Source organism: Etheostoma spectabile, chromosome 12 (genome assembly GCF_008692095.1).
Source record: "Etheostoma spectabile isolate EspeVRDwgs_2016 chromosome 12, UIUC_Espe_1.0, whole genome shotgun sequence".
Lineage (NCBI taxonomy): Eukaryota > Metazoa > Chordata > Actinopteri > Perciformes > Percidae > Etheostoma > Etheostoma spectabile.
This window is the reverse complement of record NC_045744.1, coordinates 28389173-28396763: the sequence shown is the minus strand read 5'-3', so window position 1 is coordinate 28396763 and position 7591 is coordinate 28389173. Positions and strand designations below refer to the sequence as shown.

At 41.8% G+C, this 7591-nt stretch overlaps 1 protein-coding gene across 2 annotated transcripts in view; it reads left to right on the top strand.

The window, feature by feature from the left end:
• The window catches only part of kirrel1b (kirre like nephrin family adhesion molecule 1b), a 99901-nt gene that overhangs the window by 25016 nt on the left and 67294 nt on the right, over nucleotides 1-7591 (top strand). The gene's annotated exons all lie outside the window — the stretch shown is intronic.

The following is a 7591-nucleotide window of genomic DNA, read 5'->3' as shown; positions in this document are numbered from 1 at the left end:
CACCACCTCTTTTTCCCTCTCCCCTTTACTCACTGGTTTCAGTGTTACCATGGCGACACATGTCTGTCTCTTCTCTGCCTGCTACCTGTTTCAAATGCTACCCTGGCTGTCTCACTGGGTCTGTCTTTTCCGTCTGTCCGTCGTCCACGCGTCCGTCCGTCTGCTTCTCTGTTTTTCTGTCTGCCACTGGCCCTTGGCTTACCTTTCTTTGTTTACTCTTTCTTTGTTTATTCATTTGCTTAGTATTTTATGTATCTGCATGATTTTTCCGCAGGATGTTGTCTATCTGGTTGTTTTCCTCTGTCCGTCTCTGTCTGTGTTTGCTTTCTGTCCCACTCTTTTTTTTCTCCATTTGTCTCCGGCTGACTGGCTGCCTGTCTGGCCACCAGGCTTTACCACCTCTAATCCCTCCTCTTCTCTTTCTGCTCCGCTGCTCTGCTCTTTCGTTCCCCTAACATCAACCCCACTCCCCTCTTTTTTTTCTTTTTCACCACCCTGACTTGATTATTTGTTCCCACATCAAAACAGTATCTATTGAATGTCACTGGGAACACAGTAAAAAAAAAAAAAAGAAAAAAAAAAATTGAAAGGGCGGGGGGATTTCGGTAATTTTCGCAGACGGCAGCTGTTGCTATGGCGACACAACTTTTGGATTTGCTGGGGAGAGTGAGGGATGAATAGAGGGATAGAAGGAGGGAAAATGTGTGAGGACAGAAAAAAGAAAAGAGAAAATATAGTGAAAAAGAAATAAAGATAGAATATAGAAGTGGGGGAAGAAAGAAAGAAATAAAGAAAGAAAGAAATGAAGAAAGTCGTGTGTTTCTGACGGCACACGCTGGTCGGTCCTCTCTGCAGTGTGAGCTTAATTCAAAATACGGACATTGTGAAGAAAGCATTTCCTGAAGACAATCATTCAACATCCCTTTAGTATCAAAAACCTACAGTCTATGTGATTATTTGTTGTTCAGACACACACAACCAGCTTGCCTCGCTCTTCTTTTGTTTAAATTCAATGTTGTCAATCACTTTGTAAGTGTGCGTGCCAGTTTACCAAATCTCGCCTTTGAGATAAAACCCGTCCGTGCCTGATATTGCATGCAGTAAACCACTTCATTACGCTCTCAGTGGTACACTCTGGCCTTGCTTTGTTCTGCCTCTGCCGCAGTTTCAACCCCAAAAACGTGATCCCCACGTTCACAAAACAACATCATCATCATCTTCAGTCAGTGAAATAAAGAGAATCCAAAGCCAAACTAAACTTTCATTTCCTATAAAGCATTGTCTTCCGCTTTGTTTCTGTGGATCAAGTTGCAAATTTCATTTTGGATTGAACCCCTCTCCCGTCTGCGTGCTAATGCATTTAGAAAAACCACTTTATTATAATATGCATTTGAATATTCATAGCAGGCAGGCAGGGGGGTGATGGAGAGAGGAGCCTTTGGGTATTGATGTAGAGCTGTGGAATTAGCAGCGAAACTGCTATTGATTCAAGCTGTGAGGACTGGAATATGAAACACGAGGGGGGGAGGTGGGGAAGGGTGGGGAGGAAAAGGGCCAAAGACCTTATCAATGAACTTGGGGAATGAAAGAGAGAGCGAGAATGAGGGTGCTCGGTGGAAAGAAAAAAAAAAGAAAAACCAGATTATCGGTCAGTGGAGAATTGAATTAAAGGAAGACGGAAGGAGAGAGTGGATAAAAGAAAGAAAAGGAGATTATCAAGCCACACAGAGGGGGAACCAAAGGCACAAAAGTAAGGTAAAAAGAAAGAAAGAAAGAAAGAAAGAAAGAAAGAAAGAAAGAAGGGGAAACATGGTGAGAGAACTAACGGAAACACAGAAGAATGATCAAATAAACTAAAGAGTGAGAGGAGAGGGTGAGGGGGGGTCAGGGCTCGCTGCGAGTGGCGCTTTAGCCCGGAGACGCCACGCTACAGTGAACCATCCACCCCCGGATCCTGCAAATGGTTGATGGGAAGACTCTGTTGACAAATGTCAAAGTTTACGTTTCATTAATGGAAGGCGGGGGCAGGGGAGAGGATGGAGAGAGAGAGAGACGGGTAGGAGGAGAGAAAGAGAAGAAGAACTGGGGGGGGGGGGGGGGGGGGAGGGAGGAAATGCCATGCATTCCATTAAGTGGCCAAAGAAAACCACAGAGTGAGGGGAGGGGAGGGGAGGAAACAAGAGAAATGGGAGAGGAACACAGGAAACGTAGGAGGAGGAGAGGTAGAGGGGGGTGCAAGGATTAGACCACCATTAGACCCCCATACATGCAGACAGATCGAGATAGAAAGGGGGGTTTATAAGCCAAGGAATAAAGTGCTTGATTCATCAACGCCGCGACTGTGCTCCTGACCTTTGAAAATGGAGTTAATGACAAGGCAGCACTTAACATTCTGACGGCCTCCATGTTTGTTCTTTAGTTGTCAAGGCGGAGCCTCCCTTTACGCCCTCGCCCTTTGCTGATCTCAAAAATTGCAGGGCTTTACAACTGTGTTTCACATTTTGACCTGAAAAGATAAGACTGGTGATATTCTGTGTTTGTAATCATAGCTAAACCCAACAAGGAATTGATTCTATAGACTATATTGCCTTTTACAGTGAGCCAAAGCCATCCTGTGTGCCTCTACTGCCCAAAACCTGTCACCATTGAACTATGTGACATGTTCCTGTGATACCATGAATATGAAATATTTTGAATTTATACTGTTCACTGTCCAGTTTCCAGCCAGAAATACCCACTTGATTAGAGCGCCAAATGTGTATTGACACGCAGTCCCCAACATATTCACTTTTTACTCGTGTTTGAGTAACGCTTGTTAAACACTACAGCTGTTTCAAGAAATAACTGAGCCATTTTGAGAAATACAAATATATATTTGAGAGCCACGTTTTAAGATCTACGTCTTCGTAAGAATGAATAGACTTCAGTGCATGACAGTGACACATCTCTTTCACAAGCAAAAATAGCCTGAATACAAAACAACCCTTGCCAGTCTCATTAAACTTTCCTTTTCACTCATTGCAATGTGGAAAATACACAGTCTGAGGAAGGCCACGGGACAAAATAACTTTCTTTCTTTCATTTTTTTGAAGACCTGGCCCATGACCATTCTGAGCTAAGAAAATTGCAAAACGTTTGAGTACATAACCACAGAAACGTCTGGTTGTTGGTACAAGGTGCAAAGCAACTGGGCGGCTGTGGCTCAGTGGTAGAGCGGTTGCCTGCCAATCGGTAGGTTGGTGGTTCGATCCCTGGCCCACGTTGAAGTGTCCTTGGGCAGGACACTGAACCCCGAGTTGCCCCCGGTGCTGCGCAATCAGAGTGTGAATGTGTGTGAGTGTTTATCTAATGAGCAGGTGGCACCTTGTACGGCAGCCTCGGCCACTGTGTGTGAATGGTGAATATTTCCTGTGTGATGTAAAAGCGCTTTGAGTAGTCGTTAAGACCAGAAAAGCGCTGTATAAATACAGCACATTTACAACTTGGGATGCGCAATCTAACTTGTTCTCACAGAATCTGATATCTATGACCAATGCAGGCCAACCAATCCAATACTGTGCTCTTATTTCCCAAAATGTTAAATCTAAATCTGATTCAAATAAACACAGTATGAGGTGAGGCTGTGACCATACTTCTTGACAGAAAGTAGAGACAGACTTTTTGGCTTGACAAAATGTTATATTTTAGGTTTATGATATAATTGTGTCACTACAGTGAATCAACCTTGAAACAACAAACATGCCATCACCGTCTTTGCACTCTAATACAGGGGGTCCGCAACCCTCAAGGGGTCCTCAGAATTCTCCAGGGGGGTCTGCCAAATTATTGTTTTTTAATTCTTTTTATGTTTTCTTTTTCAAAAATTAAAATGTCTGAAAACATACAACCCTGTGCCTTCCACATGTATGTTTAATATTAAAACATTATGTATTAATAATTTAATTATCAATCATTCCACCCACTTTAATATGCAGCTCAGTTTTATACAATATATGTACCATAATTCCTCAAATAAAGACCGGTAATCAATTAAAGCTGGGCCTCAGATAGTGGCCGGGGGTGTGGTCAACACAGACAAATAAAGGCCGGCCTCAAATTAAGGCCGGGGGAAAAAATCGTGTGGATAATCTCCTTTGTGCCTTTCATATAATAGTAATGTACGTTTTCACCAATTTAATTAATTAACAGATTCAACAATATTTTCATGAGTTTTTTTCTGGGTTATCATGTAAAGTATTATTTTCCTACCGGTATTTTAGTCAGGGAGCAGAGCACGGCTAGCTAGCTGGTGGTGGGAGGAAATGAGTTAGCCTCGAGCTAAAAACAAAGCTAGCTATCTGGAGGTGGAAGGAAAAGAGTTAGCCTGGAGCTAGAAACAAAGCTAGCTATCTGGAGGTGGGAGGAAATGAGTTAGCCTCGAGCTAGAAACAAAGCTAGCTATCTGGAGGTGGGAGGAAAAGAGTTAGCCTGGAGTTAGAAACAAAGCTAGCTAGCTGGAGGTGGGAAGAAAAGAGTTAGCCTGGAGCTAGAAACAAACCTAGCTAGCTACCGTCTGTACTGTTAATCAGATACTGGTGTGCTGTATGGTCTTATTGTAATCTACCAACAATACCGTAGTACCGATATTTGAAATAAATACATGGTATATTTACAGGGTTCAAACTGACACAATGGTGGTGTTTGTTTATTTCTGACACAAATTGCTCTGTCACCCTTCTGCCTGTTGTTGTATGATGATATTTTTGCACGTTTCTTAAAAAATGAATGATCTCTGTCCACTGGAACGTTATGGCTTTTAATTTAAAACGGTTTATTTAAAACAATTATACTTAACAGATGGAATTCGAAATGAAGGCCTGCCACTACTAGAAGTCTAATTCAAATAAAAGTCGGGTAACTTCTGCGGTTCAGGTAAATAAAGGCCCCGGCTTTTATTTGAGGAATTATGGTAATAGGGGGGTCCTGGCTCTGTCTCACTTTCAACTAAGGGGTCCTTAATCCAAAAATACTCTAAGACCCTTGCTCTAATACATGTAACACACAGAGTTGGTGCAGTAGGATTACTGGTGTTGTGAACAGACCCTACAAACAGCACTGAGCCGCCGTGATAGACCAAGATAAGAGCTGTTGCTGCACTCACTGTCCTCTGTGTGTCCACATTGAAAAGGCTTTCCTCATTTTAATTACATGCTTCGACGTCTTTTCACCCACCTAGCTCTTCCCAAGTTGCTAAAAATTGATTGGTAAAAAGATGAGAAGGCAGTCGTCCTTTCCTGGGCCATTCTCCTTCCTAAAGCTTTATTAGGCATGATCAAATGTTACCCAACCATGCCTAGTTTCAAAACAACCTTCCACAAGCTCTTTATGCAGAAGTATTAGCTAATCGCAAAAGTCAAGTTTGACACCTTTGGTTTCAGTGGTAGCATTAGACACATACGTTATTGGAGCCGAAACTGTTTTTGACATACTGGTAGATTGGTGACATATAGCCAATAGCCAAACCTTCTAAAAAGGTCAGTATCGGCACCGATCAGTTCATCCATAAAAGGAGCTGCACCTTGAGAGTATATGAAGAGTGTGATTGCAAAACAAATATCCCCTTATTGCACAAAATTACCTTTGTCTGACAAAGTGATTGAACACAGTGGATCATGCATGAATGTAAAATCTTTTACAGAAATGACTTTCTCCCAAATCAATGGCCATCAGATTAAGGGTAACTTTACAGTTTTCTTATGTGATGATTGTACCACAATGGTTGCTTCTCCATTAAGTAAATAACTGTTTATATGTCTTACAAGAGCCAATTTGTTCATTTGTCATTCACTGCTTCAAAGTGAAAACATTTTACCCTGCAATATATTTCCCTGCGTCAGCCAGTGTTCTAACCTTGAATCAAAATGCAGTTTTTCAGCAAACCCATAACATTGCCTTGTAGCTGCAGTGATACTATAGCAGTTCCTGCTCTGGAGGAAAGGAGAAAGTGGATGTTTTTCCATTGCTGTAGCCCAGTAACAATTTCCTCGTAGGATTCAGGCCAATGAGTCAGTATGAGACTTGGGCAAGCCTTGAACGAATGCCATGGACGCAGGGATGCTGTTTGTAACACTTTTTTTTTGCATTTAGAGCTAACTGGTCGAAGCCGAGTCTGAGAGGAAAGAGTTTGTTTCACCCAAAGAAGGAAATAGAATTGATATTTTCTCATGTTGCATTACGTGACTAAAACTTCACCCTATAATGTCAACAGATTCTCATGATTGAGATTGAGGTCCAAATTACATATTACAAAAATGTATGCAAATCAATACGTATGATATCCTACGAAACTAAGCAAACACCTACTGGTCACGTGATGCTGGCTTTGAGCTCCATGACGCCGAGCGGCGGTATGCACACCAATACCTATGACATCTTACAAAACTAACACTCAGTTAACTGAATAACAGGTGACTTTTAGCGGGGTACAGAGTCCCGCAGATTTCAGCAGACATTAAGGTTACGTCTGGGCGACAAAAAGTGAGTGCTATGTGGCGACAAAAGTTAAGATTAGGCACCAAAACGACTTGTTTAGGAAAAAAATTGTGGTTTGGATTAAATATGCTCTAAAGCAACACGCATTTCCTGGGTGAAAGTCTTCTGTGTTTCCTGGGAAGCAAACTCTGCTGCCTGGCTTGAAAGTTCTGTGTTTTTATGACCCACCCAGCAACCCGCCAGCCGCATACTCATACAGCAGCAGTGACTAAGTGGAATGCTTAATAATTACAGTGCTTAACTTTACGCAGCTATATGAATGTACGGTTCGTGAGAACAGCCTGATAATGTAGCTGTCCACTTACAATAACACTTTATTTCCTAATGTATATCATCATGCTTGACTCGTACACTGTGTTGTTTCATAACATTCATTAGCTATAATAGTTTGTTTTTCTAATTTCTTTTTTAATTTAGATTTTGAATTGTTGGATTCGCGAATGGCTCCATGTTTACAAACTCAAATAGACTCACAATTAGTTCAAATTGTACTGGAGATCCCAACGTTTCCAAACATGTCAGCTTAGATTTTGTGGAAATGTGAAAAAATGATGCGCAAGGCAGAAGCAACATTTGCATCTGACAGTAGCAGTGCAGCCATAAAAACAGTGCGTCTTGGGTTTGAATATTTCACTCAATATGTGCATCACAGAGCTTCAGTAAAGTGTTGGAAGTGTTGTTGGAGTGTTGGCTATAAATAGCCGATAGGCTCCTTTGCCATTGCCTTTCTTTTTTCTGGTGGGTCATGTTCCATGTACACAAATGAAAACAGGGTTAGTAAACAGTTGAATGCAGCATGGATGCCAGTTAAAATGTTACCGCAGTTTTTTGTTACTTATTAAGTCTTTCTTCCAAACTATGTGGCGACTAATTAGGAACATTGTCCATGCTCTGCTTCAGATGGACACGCAATGAATTTGTGGACAAGATGACAGAAGTCACAGACAGAAGCCTCTGGCCAGAAAAGGGACATAAATTTGCATGATCACACAGGTGTCATGTCTCCATCACTGCCGATCGGCTCTGGAGTAAAATACACATGATTACTGCAGAGTCATTT